General features: G+C 36.1%; 1 long non-coding RNA gene across 1 annotated transcript in view; it reads right to left on the reverse strand.

Moving 5' to 3' along the window:
- LOC145283715 (uncharacterized) overlaps window positions 1-7,269 on the reverse strand; it is a 214,982-nt gene extending 207,713 nt beyond the window's left edge. Inside the window, exon 1 of the long non-coding RNA XR_013868717.1 lies at window positions 7,171-7,269. This is a non-coding gene — a long non-coding RNA (uncharacterized LOC145283715). The remainder of the gene's footprint in view (window positions 1-7,170) is intronic.
- Window positions 7,270-17,664: the final 10,395 nt, after the last annotated feature.

Consider the following 17,664-nt stretch of genomic DNA (forward strand, 5'->3'; position numbering starts at 1 on the left):
AACATCTACAGAATGCCAACATTTGTCAGGTGGTTACCACAATGAGATAGGAACTCCGAATCTCCTAACTATATCCTCAGCAATTACTGCCTTCCATAGTTTTCGTCTCACTATGTTTTTGGGCAACTAAGTCTCTGGCCGGCTTTGGGTAGGATTGAAATGGCTATCTTCAGGCAATGCTCATCTGGAAACAGAGATTCAACGTCTATCCACCACGCCACAGGCCCCGAAGGGGTGATCAAGGTTGGATTTTTTTGATCTTATAAATCTGTGTTTATTTATTATCTGATCTTCCATCGTCAGGTTCGTACCGAATGGTATATTATTTAATTAATGAGATGACAACATTTATGGAAGAGAGTAATTGCTGAGGATGCAGTTAGGAGATTGAGTTTCTATTTCGTTGCGGTAACCACCTGACGAAGGCCAAAGGAATAGTTGGCCGAAATGTGAAGCAACTTAAAGATGAGGATAATAGTCCGCAATAAAATAAATGAATAAATAATTCTTGGTTGGAGTCTATTATTCTGCGAAGAGTGCACATTATGTATATTCTCACAAGGTCAGTAATGTGTGCAGAGTCAAAATGTCATAAGGACATCAAAATAACTATTGCTGCTAATCCAAGAAATGAGATAATGCCTGGGAGAGTGAACCTTCTAGAACCGAGTCAAGCAATAAGCTATACCGACAAAGGGTGGGCCAGCCGATACCATAGTGCCCACCCTTTGTCGGACATCGAGGAGGGACCTTTGAAAGATATGAACGAAACCAGAGGTTTTACAAAAATGGTTTAATAATGCAACAATCCCCCCACCCTCAACTTTCTATGCCTAAAATGCAAACAAATTCCATGAACAAACTTTCTTTCCTCTAGAACTGCCCACCTGTGGAACTGAATCGTTTGACTGCTTCCCAGCTGACTGCAGCATGGTCATCTTCAAGTCCAATGCAAGCAAATTCTACCCAATTTCCATCACTAACCATCAGTATGCTCATGTCTCGGTTAGCACCTTACACTCATTAACCTTTATCCTCGAGTGGCCTTCGAGCCTTTAAGTGGTGACTCTCTTATGAACGAAGGAGTGGGCGAAGAGTATGAAATTGAATCGTGAATGGATATAGCTTTTTGTCATTTTTTTTTTAACCAACAAAAAACACCTATTCTTTCATAGAGCCAAACTCTTGTATGACTAATCAATTATTGGCATCTTTCATCGTTGGCTGTCGCTTGCAAATCATTAACTTCATGCATCCAATCAAATCCAACGTTATAGTTTGAACTCATTTCTTTGTCGTGTAGCAATCTAAAAGCCATTTTGATTGGTTTATTTTTAATGGGTGGAGTTTGCAAGAAGAAACGTAGACAGAAAATATCCAATAAACGTCTCTCTCTTATCGAGCTTTCCTTTTGATCTGTCATCTTAAAAAAAAAAAAAAAATGAAAATAAAAGGCAAAATGGGATCCTGCCAATACAATCAATCCCTTTTAAGATAATTGCTTCTATCGCCATTCAAGCCGGTCAGAATCTTCCATTTTACCTTTTGTTCAGATTTCCCTTTTCATATTAAAGCTGTTTTTATTTGAATTGTGCATTCATGCGTTCTCTTTCTTTCCTTTTTCTGTATTTTTTTTTTACTTTATTCCCCTCCCCTTTATTTTTAGAAGATGATTTTTTTTTTCTAATTGAAAATTTATCTTAATTCTTTTATTGAGGAATCGGCACTCATCTTGACCAAAAGCCACTGGAGGATGAGTGTTAAAGAGATGGATAGATTGTTAATTGAAAATGAATGTAATGAACAGAATTCATAGCACGTTTCTCTTACGCTTCCGGTCGATGACGTAACAATCTAAAAGCCACATCAGATCGGAATTGTGCGAATTATCAAGGCTAAAATACACTCGAAGATAAGGGATATATTTATTTTTTTTTAATATTTATTTATTTATTTTTTTTTTTTTGCAATATCTAAGCCTCTTGTAAGTTAGTTAATATTTTTTTTTAGGATAATTATCTATTTAAGGGTATCTTAGACTATGCAATATCGGGAACAACCCACTCCATTGTATTCAAACTGCTACTTAGCACATAGCCGAGTGGAAATTGCAAGTTCATGCCTTAATAGTACTAGTATGTAAATGGGAGCAATAACAAGATGAACTAGACATGACCAATGGCATTATAACTGCGTTATAATTGTTCATGGCATCCAACTCGGTTTAAAAAGATTTACCTGCTTTTCAGGGGCATTACCCCGAACCTCCCCATGTTAAGAACGGCTTTCGGAATAACCCCCCAACCTCCCCATGTTAAGAACGGCTTTTGGAATAACCCCCCCAACCTCCTCATGTTAAGAACGGCTTTCGGAATAAACACCCCCAACCTCCCCATATTAAGAACGGCTTTCGGAATAAACACCCCCAACCTCCCCATATTAAGAACGGCTTTCGGAATAAACACCCCCCAATCTCCCCATGTTAAGAACGGTTTTCAGAATAAACACCCCCCAACCTCCCCATGTTAAGAACGGCTTTTGGGATAAACACCCCCCCCAACCTCCCCATGTTAACGGCTTTTGGGATAAACACCCCCCAACCTCCCCATGTTAACGGCTTTTGGAATAAACACCCCCCAACCTCCCCATATTAAGAACAGCTTTCGGAATAAACACCCCCCCCCAACCTCCCCATGTTAAGAACGGCTTTCGGAATAAACACCCTCCAACCTCCCCATGTTAACGGCTTTTGGAATAAACACCTTTTGCATGTAAGTCTTCAGTGAGACAACCAGGTCACATTGACACAATTCATTATTTTCGATTATTGCAAATGATTTATTGCAAACAAATATTCTCTGCAAGACTGAAAGTATGGTAAATCTATAAGCGTTGAATTTATTTTTTTTATCAATATTTCACTAGTTATCAAGGTTAAAAGCCAATCGAGGATAAAAGTTAAAAAGATGACGGTTTTGTTATGATCTTTAAGAGCGGCTTATGCATAGAAGTGAAAGATCGTGCCTCAGGATTGATTCGTCTGCGTGAAGTCCCCTTTGTTGGTTGCAGCTATTCGTTGATCTGCAAGATACAGGAAACAGCAAAGCTCAGCGTTGCATGGAAGTCAGAGAAGGTTTGGCCCAGAACACACAAAAGAATGGTGCAGAAGCAATATTGTCACTTTAACTGCGTCAATTTGCGATTCAACGGCAAAGGTAGAAACAACCAAAAGATAAACAGATTCTGATGGCGATTTTCCTTAGAGTTCCACCAGGACCCTATTAGCCAATAATAATATCGCCTAGTGTTAAACTTGTTAGTGATTGTACACTTATTGAAATGCGCCATTTTTAAATAATATTGTCAAGTTAAATTAAAGTTTTACAATATCTTTATTAAATTGTCAGGTAAAAGTACAGAATAGTTACAAAATACCCTCCTCTCCCCATGTTAAGAATGGCTTTCTGAACAATAACATTATTTCAGCACGGTTCAATAAGTGCATAAGTACCAACTTGTCTGCCATGGAGGACCCTGCTAGGAAAGATATAGATTGTCAGTTGAAATTGTCAAGTTGTCTCCCCTTGTCTATAGATAAAAGGATTTCTGTTCTTGTGCTAGGCTTTTGCGAAAAATTGTGTAAAATCGCATTTTTCTTAGACGTTATAAAGTAGATAGTGGGAGGCTATACGTAGGGGGCATAACTCTAACACGAATATTTTAGACTAGCAATGGGTGTCCGGCGTTGCCTGGGTGTTTTGAGGTGTATACTGAGCAAAAAAAAAAAAAAACGGTCAATTTTTAACTTTGACCCCTATTATGACCCCTTAAAATTTATTGTTTAGGGCTCAAATAAAGTTATTAAGTTAGATCCATGTCCAAGGAACCTATATCTAAAATTTCACGTGTTTAGATATGACCGTCACCTTCACCGAGGTGAACGATTTTTATGACCTTCACCGAGGTGCGCGACTTGACACAAAAAAATAAACCGCCTCTTAATCACCTGCTAACGCATGCATCACTGTAACGTCCAATGACAACAACAACCCCAACCTTCTCACTCGACCTGCCTTTATACCACTATCTCAATCCCTTCTCTTGCGCATGCGCCTGTAGATTCCTGACAACCTCGAGACTTCCGCTTATAAAAACCCAAGTTTTGTTGTCGCGCATGCCTATACAAGGCACAAACACGAGGGCGTTTGTTGTGTTGGTAAGTACTACATTGTTGTACGTTGGTAAGTACCTAAATTGTAGGAGGAGTTTGGTAGAGTTCTTAAAGGTCAAATCGTTGAACTTTGACCCCTTAATCGCCAAATTTCTGTCCGAAAACCAATCACATCAATTTTCCCAAATCTCAGTACCCTGTGTATCAAATTTCGAATCTGTAGGCTTAAAATTGACAGAGTTTTTGCATAGGGAAATGTGCAGACACACAGACACACACTTTCACTTATATATATATATATATATATATATAGATTGTGTCCTGACCGCAATAGGTGTTTATAGTGATAGACCTTTTACTAAAAACAATAGCAGTTCTAGAGTTTTCGTAATTTTGGATAGATTATTTTCGACAAGTTCATAGTATTGTTTTTGCTTAAAACGATATATTTAAAAAATCGATTTGTCGACCATATCTTAACAAGCACCCTAAAATTTTGCAAAATTTATTGACCTCCTATATTAAAAAACTAAGGGTATTTTCAAAATATATGAATGACACTATGAAAAATATATTAAGAGAATAGACTGACAAAAGTCGATAATAGTGCACTTATTGATCCGTGCTGAAATAACGTTATTATTTAAAAGACATTCTTAACATGAGGAGGGGAGGGTGTTTTGTACCTATTCTATATTTTAACCTTACAATTAAGTAAATCAGTAAGCTTGCCACCAGAAATTGGGCTGCTGACCCCAAAACACTGAGGCAAACAGCTCTCGCACTGTGCCATTTCACAGCGGAGTATCTTATCTTAACTGCTGCAACAGAGTGGTCAGAGGATCCCAGAGGAGATAGAACGGAACATGAACACAGCTCAGGGGAAGTTGTGAGGAAAAAGTCTAGAAGGCTTGCATATTAACCGGGTGTATCGGGCACACGGGTGGGTTCGTGAACAATCTAAGTGAGGTCATAGGCAATGGCAAAATCATGACAAAACCTCTCCTCGTCATCGGTTTTATTTGAGTGGGTCAGCCATTCCACATTATGGACATTGAAGTCACCACAAATGTGAATGTTATGATCCAGTCAAAGACACCTCAGGGTAGAATCGACCTTCTCGATCCCCCCCCCCTCTATTGGTATTGGTGCTTTCCTTATTTTTTCAACAACCTATATGCGCGTATAAAAATATAGCCGCCAGTGGCTTACAGTGCATAATACAGGTCTTTATATCTCGAAAACGACTTGACTCGGCAAAATTTAAATGAGATTTTCTTATTCAGCATAGTCGAAAACCTTAGGTCGTCATTTTTAAAAAATTGTGGAGGTGGACCTAATGTAAAAAAAATAAAATACCAATTTAAGTCACATATGAATTAATAATGAGCTAAATGCAGAGAGTGATCCGCGCTAAATCGTATTTCCATGTTTAAAGTTTTAATGTTTTTTATTCAATTTTAAGGTTAAAGTACAGAATAGGTACAAAACATCCTCCCCTCCCCATGTTAAGAATGGCTTTTTAAATAACATTATTTCAGTACGGATCACTGTCTGCATGAGTACCTTAATAATTAAATATGGTAGTTTAACGGAGAATCTAACAAGCAACTATGCAATATATAACTAATACATTTACTCACACAAAATTAATATACGAAAGTATAGATTTATGCGTAAACTTTAAGTATTTACTTCAAAAGTGCTCAATACGTAGGTAGAGCTAGTTAGTAAGTTATAAAATATATATGGCGATTAAGCTACACTGAATATTCGGCGTTTCATCCACTCTAGGATTCCTCAGGCTTATGCGCGAATTCTGTGGTTGTTTGACATTTTTATATGGTCCATTTCTATTGAGGATTTAGTTGGCCAATCAGCTTTCTAGTATCCACCGCGCCCCTTCCTATCAGCCAATGGGCATGCATTTTATCAGACAAAGGATATGTTTTAAAACTAGGTTAGTGGGTTTTTTTTTTTTTTTTTCATATATATATAAATACAAGAAATAAAATGTTATTGTAGCCATTAAAAGTTAATTTTATACCTACCTGGCTCATTTGTATTGGTTTTCAAATAGTTTTTATTGCACTTTAATTAATCTCAAAAATTCGGTTTTTCCGAGCAGATTTGGAAGAAAAAAAATGGTGGCATTTTCTTTGGTTTAAGCCTCGTTTTGAATTCTTTTGGTATTTTTTATGAAAGTACCCAGCATAATATAAACACCTCAACCTCCTCAAGTTAAGAACGGCTTTCGAAGTTATGGAGTTTATTTCTAAACTCATTCTTAACATGGGGAAGGTTGGAGGGGGTTATTCTGAAAGCCGTTCTTAACATTGAGAGGCTAGGGTGTTTATATTACGCTATGTACTCTCGTAAAAAACACCTGTAAATCTTGAATTCCAAACGAGGCTTGCTTCTTCCAAACAAGATGCCGCCATTTTTTTTTTGTCCCTTGAGAACCGGAAGTAAACAACTTTGATTCTTAAATTAAACCAGGTCGTGTTATAAATACGTCGGCGATTTCCGTGTGAAACCGAACGAAATAAATCTTTTTTTCTTCTTCATATTTCTTTTCTTTGTGAGTCTCTGTACACAACGTTGGGTTCATTTTAAAGGTAATAACAACGTTACATTAGTAAACGGTAGCTACGTGGCTGCTAAACGAGCAGTGATGTAACAAGCCGGAAGTAGTTTTCCAGAAATGTACAATTGTGAAACGTAACAAAAAGAAAGAATAATCACTTTTTTTTTTGGAGGGAAGGGGGGGGGGGATCGAATTGCGAAACGAAGCGGACATGTTTTTGAAAGACTTTCACCCTCCTCCCTCTATAGCTAATATGCTGAGGGAAGACTCATAATATGTAATTCCCTGCCGTGGAATTTAAAGTAAAAATAAAACTACGGAAAATATTAAAACCAAAAAGACGCTACTATTATATGCTCGCTGAGAAACAAGTCGTATTATTTTGGTGAAAGTAATGTAAAACGTAACTTACACAAGCGAAAGTGTTTCTGTCTATCCTGATGGGTGACGGAATTAAGGGCAGAAGAAGAAAAGAAAGAGAAAAAAAACCGTTTCAACTATAGACGACTTATTAATATACATATAGCATTAATTTGCATATGAGGACAATGACTGCTGTGAAAATGAATGGAGGAGGAGGCACAGGAACAGTCATTTTTTATTTATTTATTTATTTATTTATTTTTTCAAATATATATATATATATATATATATATAGCAGAGAAGGGGAAGGGGGCTGAATATTACAGTTGAAGTTAGGAGTTGGCATGAAGGAGTTTGGACGAATATTTATTATTTATTTATTTTTTTTTAAATCTTAGTTTTATTCAATTATCTATATATTAATACGATAGCGTGTGTGTTATTTTGTGTCACGCTTACATCTTTTTTCTTCCGAGTGACTGCCGTCTAATTGTTATGAGCTTCCATTTCTTGTAATAAATAATTTTATCAAGAATTCTTCATAAATTTTGGTTTCTATTATAGCTGAAGGAACTCAAATTATATAAACATATATTTTTTCTTCATAAGTTTTGGTTTCGGTTTCGAGTTCGATTCAAGCTGATGCACTCGAGTCATAGAGATATATTTTTGACAACCCCCCCCCGACAAAAGGAGGGTAGACCTGTAGATTCACCCTCGTCCGTTCTTCTATCTGCACTTTTCTCGATAACTGCACCTTGGAATTTTTTGGAAATTTTGCACAAACATTAAGCATGATATGAGTAAAAAAGTAACAGAACGGATTTTCCGGGAAAACTCCGGTTGACCCCCCCCCTAGGGGTGCCTTTTAGATTAAAATGGCTACAATTGACACTTTTGTGCTTATTAAAAAAAAATGATGCCTTGGATTTTACTAAAACCTTTTGAAAAGTTGTAACTAATTGATTTCTATATAATTTTGTTTGTCTATACTTCGTGATAACTCTTGGGTGTGGCAATTTTTGGGACTATTTTACCATATTTGTCCAAAATTTTCTGTGTATGTCTATTTAGCAGTTTTGCATGGTGCTGAACTCAAATTTAAATATGTTAAGGCCTTGGGGACTTTTGGGGCTAAATGTGGGCGAGGGCAAATGATGGACTTAGTCATTTCTTTTTTTACATGGTGCAGGACTCAAATTTACATATGTTAAGGCCTAAAACTGCACCGTTTGTTCATTTTCAGCAGGAATTGATATCCCCTGGGGGCTTTAGGGGTTAAATAGGTGGGGGCAAATGCTGAACTTATTTTTTTTATGCCTCGTTCACTGTGCATTCACGGGGGACCATGCATACTTCACTTGTTTTTTGGGTTTTTTTTTAAATCGCAACTTTATGATATATAAGAATCGATAGAAAATTGACTCTATAATATATACAAAATCTGCAAGAATTAAAATATATTTAAGCGTATTTTACGACCAGGCTATGCTGGGCATCCCTGTTAGCTTAGATAAATACTTTTGCAGTTTTAACAAAAAAGCTACAATAATATCAGGGCGTCTCCATTTATGCTTAGCATCCACAAAATGCCAACATCAATATATAACATATGACTTGGGTACCATCGGCTAGAATCGAAACCAAAACATACAACTCTCCAGTCTTATGTGTTATTCTCTGAGCCACGTCCATATTCATATCAAAATTAAAAAATAATGTTGTTTAATGCATAAATGTATATTTGCGCATACGTAGACAAGCACTATAAGTTGACTCACGCCTGCCAAATTCCAATTATTTTCAATTTCGACTTTTTAGCAGATATTTTTACCGGCTAAAAACAAAATCGAATTTGTTCCACAGGTCCAAATCCCCTATATATCAAGTTTCAAGTCTGTAGACCAAAAATTGATAGGAGTTTAATAGAGACCGTTCCTCAGACAGACAAGGTCACTTTAAATATTATATATATAATTATTTCCAAATCACAGCCAAACAACGTCGCAGCTCACAAGAGCAATGACAGCCAACAAACTGTAAGTCTAAGACTCGAGTTTCACCCTCATTTTGGGCTCATCAGTTAGACACATCTGAACTCGAGATTTGAAACCAGAGCCTCTTGCATGCGAGGCAAGCACTCTGCCAACTGAGCAAACACGCCACACACACACACACAAAAAAAGCATATTAACTGACACAGATCAAGCAAACCTCAGCAAAATCCAACAGCGGGTTGAACCTACCTCGTACCGAACAAGGTTTGCTTGATCTGTGCCAGTTAATAGGCTTTCTTGTGTGTGCGACATGTTTGCTCAGTTGGTAGAGTGCTCACCTCGCATGCAAGAGGCTTGGGTTTCAAATCCCAAGTCTGGATGTGTCTAACTGATGAGCCTAAAATAAGGACGAAACTAGAGACTTAGTTTGTTGGCTGTCATGGCCCTTGTGAGCTGCGAGGTTGTCTGGCTGTGGAAATAATTATATATTCTCTTACATTCTGAAAAATATATGCGTGTGTGAGTGCGAAACTACATCAAAGACTCTTCCTGTGAATTCAATATGTAATTATGCATTTTGGTTATTCTTTTTTATTTTTTTTTCACTATTTTCTCTTTAGCAAGACAAAGACATTTATACGAATTAAACATTCAATGTTTTTTTAATTTCAAAATTTAGAAAATCGAATAATCTTATATATATTTTTTATTAAATGATTAACATTACACATCCATCATATCATTCGCATATATTTTTTCTCCATGCAACGCATATTCTCAACCCTCAACTAGCCAGGTTTCACTTCCATAAACATACTGGTTAGTGAAGGCAGAATACCATGTTATTTTTTTGCATGCTTGATCGAATCACAATCGAATTTTTTCTTGGTGAACACGAAAAGCATATTTAAAAGTCGCGTGCATGAAACCTATAATCGTCAGATATTCGATTACAATTTGACCGAAAAATGCGGGTGGGCGGTTCGCCATGGTTGGTTTTAGGGTGAAATAATTAAAGGCTATTGCCCGTCGAAATGCCAGTTGTGAGAGACGACACTTCTAACATTGAAATGTCACTGAGTGCATTCAAATAGTGAAAAGAAATAGGGTGGGTAGATTGGGTCATACGAATATGTTTTGCGGACAAATTGCAAAAGATATGTTGAAAATAAAATGGCAGCGACCCAGACCGGAATGTTATCGTTTCGTGACAATTTGGTGAACATGCTTCTGGATGACAGATGTTCTTATTTGCTTGTCTTCTCACATGGGCAGAGTTAGATACAAGCCCGTTTTTAAGATGGGGGGTAAAACCCAATTCCGCAGAAAAGGACATTTTGGATTTGGAGAAAAAAAATTTTAAAATCAACTCAGTCAAGAAGGATTTCTCTTTTACTGATTGAGGAGAGTAATGCATAATATTTAAAATAAAATAAAAAATAATTAAAAAAAAATATAATACAGAATAAAAAATATATACTATTGTTGCTGCAAAGAAGGTGGGCTTGCTCTATCGTGCTAGAAAGTTACTTACGCCTGAAAGTATCCTGTACCTCTATAAGACCACCAATCGCCCATGTATCGAGTACTGCTGTTACATTTGGGCTGGTGCATCTGCTACTAGTCTCTCACTCCTGGACAGGGTTCAAAAGAGAGTAGCCAACCTAATAGGTCCCGAACTGTCATCTAAACTTCAGCCCCTGTCCCACTGACGTAATGCTGCATCCCTCTGCCTGTTTTACAAGTATTTTAATGGTGGATGCTCTGACGAAATACAAACCCTCGTATCCCCTCGACGAAAATACCCCCGACAAACCCGACAAGCAGCAAATTCACGCCCCTACACAGTTGAGATCCCTAGATATAAGAAAGCCTTTTACTCTAATAGCTTCTTCCCCAGAACTGCAGGAATTCTTTTCCGGTATCCTGCTTTCCCAACTGTACTGACATGCAGAAGTTCAAGTGTAATGTAAACAGACATCTTGCTGCTAAACTCCCTACATAGTACTCCTGCAACTTAGGTCTCTGATAGTAGCCCCCTACATCAAAGTGGCAACGTGCCTTGTTTGGGGTGAAAGTGTAATTAAAAAAATAAATAAATAAATAAAAAATACAAAAGCACAGATTTTCACAAACATCTATAAATATAAAAGTGAAAATGTATGTATGTATGTATGTATGTGTGTATGTATGTATGTATGTTCGCTTTTTGTGTATGTCTGTAAAAGGCTTTTTTCGCTGGACTTCTTGGTCGGCTCATTCCTTCTTAAAACTTTTTATATCACGTCTAAATGATAATCTCTAAGAGTTACGAACGGGGGTCGCCCGTCTATTTAATTTGCCCGACTTTCATCTTTCGCTTTTCAGTATAAAACAAGCGAAAACTGGCTTGCAGCCGCGTCATGTTTCAAGGTCAAACATCACACGATATAAGTTTCTCGCACCTGTTAATTTCATTTTATAAACGTTAAATTAAGATGCTTTTCATTCCTCTTCTCTCGTGGCCGAGATGGTTAAATCCAAGGGTTTTTCCATTTTGCTCCCATCTCCACGTCAAAGGTTCGGGGTTCAAGCCCACTTTCCTACTAAAACTTTTTTTTTCTTTTACACCTCCACTCGGCAAAGTTTTTTTTTTAAAACAGGATTGTTTTGATCAACACCCCCCCCTCCCAACACGCACAACTACAAACACCCGGGCCACGCCAGATACCCCCCTCTAGTCTATAATAATAATCTCACCTGTATGTTTAAATGTATGTATGAATGTATGTATGTATGTTTGTTTGTATGTCTTGCAAAAACTTCTAACAGAGACAACGGATTTTCACGAGATTAGTATCATTTTGAAACTCAACCCTTCGGATGACAAATATCGAAAAATGGGCCAAAAACATTAATTCCTTCGCCCTCAATTGGGCACTTTTGTACAGGGAGGGACATTTTTTGCAAGTCATTCAAAGCTCTCGTAGATGACGCTACATAAAAGGTGTTATTTCGACCGCCCCTGGCGTCACAACCACAGTAGGATCATCGATAAGACAGTTTTTTTTTGTTTTTTTTTCACCTCTTTTTCCTCTGGCGTGTTACAGGTTCGAGCCTGCTTACAACTCATATATATAATTTTTTTTTTTTTTGCTGCTCAACACACACCTCAAAACATCCGGGCAACGTTGGGCACCCAGGCTAATTATATATATATGTATATAGTCATACACATACACTACTGTTTCGCTGTATCATAGCTCATCAATGCGATTAGACAAGCTACTACCTCAAGCCAGGTTTGAAACTCGACGGCCTAGATGACAGTCAGCGTTTCTAACTGTTATGCTATTCAGCATTGTATAACAGGCATGTAAATTACATTATATAACAGGCATGTAAATTAACAATGAGCAAACATTATCAGACATTCCATTACAATTTGACTGAAAAATGCGGGTGGGCGGCTCACCATGGTTGGTTTTAGGTTAAAATAATTTTCAATTACAAAAAGCATCGCTTAATACGCTTCCAACTTCCGAATAACAGTCTTCACTTCTGGCGGGAACTGGCTGATGTAGTCTCCATATTTATTATAATCTGAGTACTTTCCAGTCCGTCAGGATTCATCGTCAGGGATAAATTAATCTAACTGATTTTTAACAATTTATAAAGTTTTCTTTTCTTTTCATTGGTTAAATTTATTTAATGAAATATGCCATATATATATATATATATATATATATATATATATATATAGAGAGAGAGAGAGAGAGAGAGAGAGAGAGAGAGAGAGAGAGAGAGAGTCATCCACATACAGTACAGTTTCGCTATTTCACAGTTCATCAATGCGACTAGACAGGCAACTGCCTCAAGCCAGGATCGAAACCTGACCACCCAAATGATAGTCAAGGATTCTCACCATTACACTATACGGCTGCTGTGTGGGTAATGAATAAACGGTGTTTTGACATGGTCCAAATGCCTCCGCCCGATTTGTTTACACAAAAAGCATTGCTTATTACGCTAATGGCAATTTGTATATCACTTCCCAATATGCTACACCCAAGATAAGGAGCATTATAGTAATAATAATAATAATAATAATAATAATAATAATAATAATATGCTTATCCAAGAAAAAGTGAGAATGTGTGTGTGTGTGAGAGAGAGGACAACTTATATACTCAACGAATTTTTGATTTACAGACTTGAAATTTGGTATTTAGTGCATTCAGACACGTGGAAAAGTTTTTAATCAGTTTTCATCTGAAAAAAAAGGGTTGCTAGAGGGTAAAATTTGAAAAATTAGTACGCGTGTGAGTGAGGGGGGAGAGGTAGGGGTGATTGGATTTTTATCTGTTTGTCAGCTGTTTCACCAATGTGCATGCGTGAATGGTTCCCATGACATATGACTTATGTTAATATTAAGTAGGATTGAATACACTTTTCAAAGATCGTGTCAAGATGGCCTGATGGTTATCGTACTTGATTCTTCGATTTTAGGTTTCGGTTTCAATCTTAGCTCGAGTATATTTTTTTTTATTTACAAGTGAATTGTTTAGAAAAACCTTATACTCATATGCACATCTCAGTTCTTTTTTTTTACTTCATTTTTTTAAGGAATTTAATGTTACATTTAATACCGGGCAACACCAGGTACATATACTCGTATATATATATATATATATATATATATATATATATATATATATATATATATATAGAGAGAGAGAGAGAGAGAGAGAGAGAGAGTATGAGTGAATTCAGGCGAAATTTTTTCATTTAAGTAAACATTGTTAACAATAATAGAAAGCCTCTGCTTAATTATAACTTTTTTTTATTTTTTTATTTTTCCAAAAAATGGAAAAATTAAAAAGTATGATTAAGCAGAAGGTTTGTTATTTTTGACAATGTTTGCATATATATATATATATATATATATATATATAATAGATGATATATATATATATGATAGATCTTTACCTTAATGGCTATACCCGTGCCCCTTCCCCCCGCTGCTAACTCTGCCCGCTCACTCATGTTTTCTATCATTCACACTGAGGAAGATCGAAGGATCGGTCGAAAATTATGTGCTTTTGAAGGAAACATTCTTGTTTTTTTTTTCAAAAGACTTTTTTGTATTCCTACACGTCAACACACAGGAAATAAATACAGAAAAGATATAAACATTCATATATTTTTTTCCTATTGATTTTTTATTCATACATATTTAAATATATATGCGTATATATATATATATATATATATATATATATATATATATATATAATTGTATTAGGATAGTGGAAAATATTGGAATCGTCCCATCACTCATATATATATTTTCCACAATCCTAATACAATTACAGATTCCCTAATAAATTCCCCGATTCTGATTCTTTACAAATTTCTAAATATTTAATTGTAGAGTTGTTATTTTTCTCCAGTTACCATAAAAATACACGTGTTAAATGTGCAGATATTTTCCTAAATGTAAAAATACACTCGATTTTAGTTTTACTGGTAGTTTAAAATCAATAAATATTTACTATTTTATCAGTATTAACAGCAATAGGTTTTGCTTGGGACAAAATCAAGTAAAAAAGACAATTAAAAGAATCGTTTTGGCATTGGACAATAGACACAAATTTTTTCGATTCTGATACTGATTCCGTCAAAAGTTCCGATTTTCTAATTCCCAACACTAATATATATAATATTTTGATGGCAGAAATTCCCCTCTGGACCAAAATAGCGTAGGTTTGCAACAATAGATGCCACATAGAAATTTATCATGTCTAGACTATTAGCCACTATATTATGTAATTTTAGAACGGCATTTTAGACACATTTAGTCGTTATAATAAAATCCTACATTTCATCCTAGGAGCAACATCATCACAACCATCTTTAGATGAAGTAGTTCTTATTTTTGCCCTCTAAATATCAAGTCCTCCTACTGCCCCCAGTCATCACCAAAAAGAATTTTGGACTTTCAACAGATATGGGGTTTAACCCTTCATAATTGGGTCATAAACTCATAGCCATAATAATCTTTTTGTTTTCCGATTCAAAAATACTAAAGTCTCCCGAGACTAATTCTGCTCAATCTGATTAGCTGAGCTCTGACCATTCTCATATTCTGGATTAACAGTATTCACATGCTAAATGAATACTCATGTACCATTTAAATATGGTGTCGCAATGATACCTACTTTTGCCTTCTGAGTAAATTGTTGCGTTCATTTTCTTACATTTTATGGCATAAATTTGCATTTCCTCTCTCTCTCTCTCTCTCTCTCTCTCTCTCTCTCTCTCTCCTTATCTCTCTCTGTAAATATTCTTCCCAATTCTCTCTCTTGCACTTGCTTTTTATATTTCTTTTTATTACAAAGAAAAAACAACAAACATTCATTTCCTCTCTCTCTTGCTCTTTTTTCAATATGTACTTTATATAAATATACCTTATTTAAAATTGAGCAATCTATTATGATCGTCTCCAAATTAAAAATAAATGTTTTGGCAATATCACCTACTGGATTCTCGACATTGTTCACATGTTAACATTTTTTTTTTTATGGGTGGGTGGTAAATTTGTACATTAGGTCCACCGTCACAATTCATCTTTAGAATGACGACTTATAAAGGTTTACGACTATGCTGATTAAGAAAATCTCATTCAAATTTTGTGGAAACAAGTACTTATAGAGATATAAAGACCTGTATTATGCACTGTAATTCACTGGCTGCCAGGTTTGTATGCATGCATTATAAACAAATCTACTTCTTCCCTACCGGCACTGCCACCTATCAAATTTTTTTTTTTTAGCATTTGCAGGTGGGTAACTACGAACTACGATTACTGCAGTTAATTATTCCCCCTCCCCCAAAGAGGTTATCTACTTCAAAAGCCGTTCTTTATGTGGGGATGTTGGGGGTGCCTATTCCGAACGCTGTTTTTAACTTGGGGAATTTGGATTCTATTTCAAACTCAGTTCTTAACATGACAATACCCAAAGAAATGAAGTGAAAATAGTCGTAACTGTTTTGTTTTACACATTAAAAAAAGCCAACATAAAACTGGAATTTATTTTAATACTATTGCTGAAAGAGTTGAAAAGAAGAGGAAGACTTGAACAACAAACAGAAACAGCTAGGGCGGCTATCATGGATTTCGATCACTCTAAACAGTTCATATACAGTGAGAATCTAAAACTTCTGTTTTTACTTTCCATTATTTTTCTAATGGACCATTTTTTAAATTTTATTAATTCATACTTATTTACGCATTTGCTTAATTGCTTTTTTTAAATTCAAACAATACCTGCATGTTATCGCCCCAAACCATCACTAATTGCCAGTTAAAGCCAGATTATTTCATTTCAGTCATAGCCGCCAATGTCTGCAATTGTTCAGGGACGGTAGTAGCCCCCAACAACAACCATAGTTTACTTTTTTGTGAGGGGGGGGGGCGGACAAACTTCCACCGGGCAACGTCGGTTAACGGGTCCTGCTAGTATATATATCATAATAGATCTTTTGATAGCAGTATTTTCTGTATAGACACCAGTTCTTGATAGGCAACACTTCTTCCTTAGGTTTTAGAGGCTTTGAATCTTCAAATCCTTGACTCACTTCCTACCTTAGTTCATCTCCTTGTACCTTGGGTTTATTCAAGGTTCCCTCTTATATTGAAGCTATCATATCTAAATATGGAATCTGTTTGATTGGTTGCAGTGAAGTTAAAACCTTCGTTGAGCACCAATTCCTCAGATGTTTAATTTTGTTGACAATGACTGTTACTGGTGAATGGTGGACATGGGGTCTTATGTAATTAGTAAGGCCATGACAAGAGATTATTCTTATCATTATTTTGACTCTCGAGTATATATCCGACACAGGCATAGTTAATCAATCGAGAACCGCATTACTTTATCTAAAAGCATATAAGATATTAACTGATATATACTCGAGAGTCAAAATAATGAAAAAAATATTCTCTTGTCATAGCCCTAGTAATTAGCTATCTGGTTTTTCAAGTGCATGGTAAATGTATTCAGAGATGACTGTTAAAATATCTGCAGTAGAATGACATTGCCTAAATCCGTACTGTTTGTCAGAAAGAAGGTTAGCTTTTGCAAGGTCGTGGACTAGTGCTTGATTGATTAGGGTTTCAAAGATTTTAGCAACGAGGGAGAGGAAACTGATAGGGCGATAATTGAGAGGGTTGGTCCTTTCACCAAAATTCTTCTACACTGGTATCATAGAGGCCATCTTCCAGCTATTAGGGAAGCAAGATTCAGCAAGGCATTTGTTGTAGAGTTTGGAAAGTACAGGGGCTATGTCAGCTGAGCATTTCTTAATTAGTATAGTAGGGATAAGATCAGGCCTTGGAGGTGTCTAAGTTTTGTTTATTATGATATTGCAGACATGAGAAGAGGTGATTTTCAATCATTCTTGCCAGTTCTTGATATAGCTTTTCCACTCTTGTAATTACACAAAAGACTCTTGTAAGGGGAATATCCTGGCTTCAATTCTCGATGAATGTCACACGGAGTGAC

Source organism: Euprymna scolopes, chromosome 8, assembly GCF_053919585.1.
Source record: "Euprymna scolopes isolate OS-2025 chromosome 8, ASM5391958v1, whole genome shotgun sequence".
Classification (NCBI taxonomy): Eukaryota; Metazoa; Mollusca; class Cephalopoda; order Sepiida; family Sepiolidae; genus Euprymna; species Euprymna scolopes.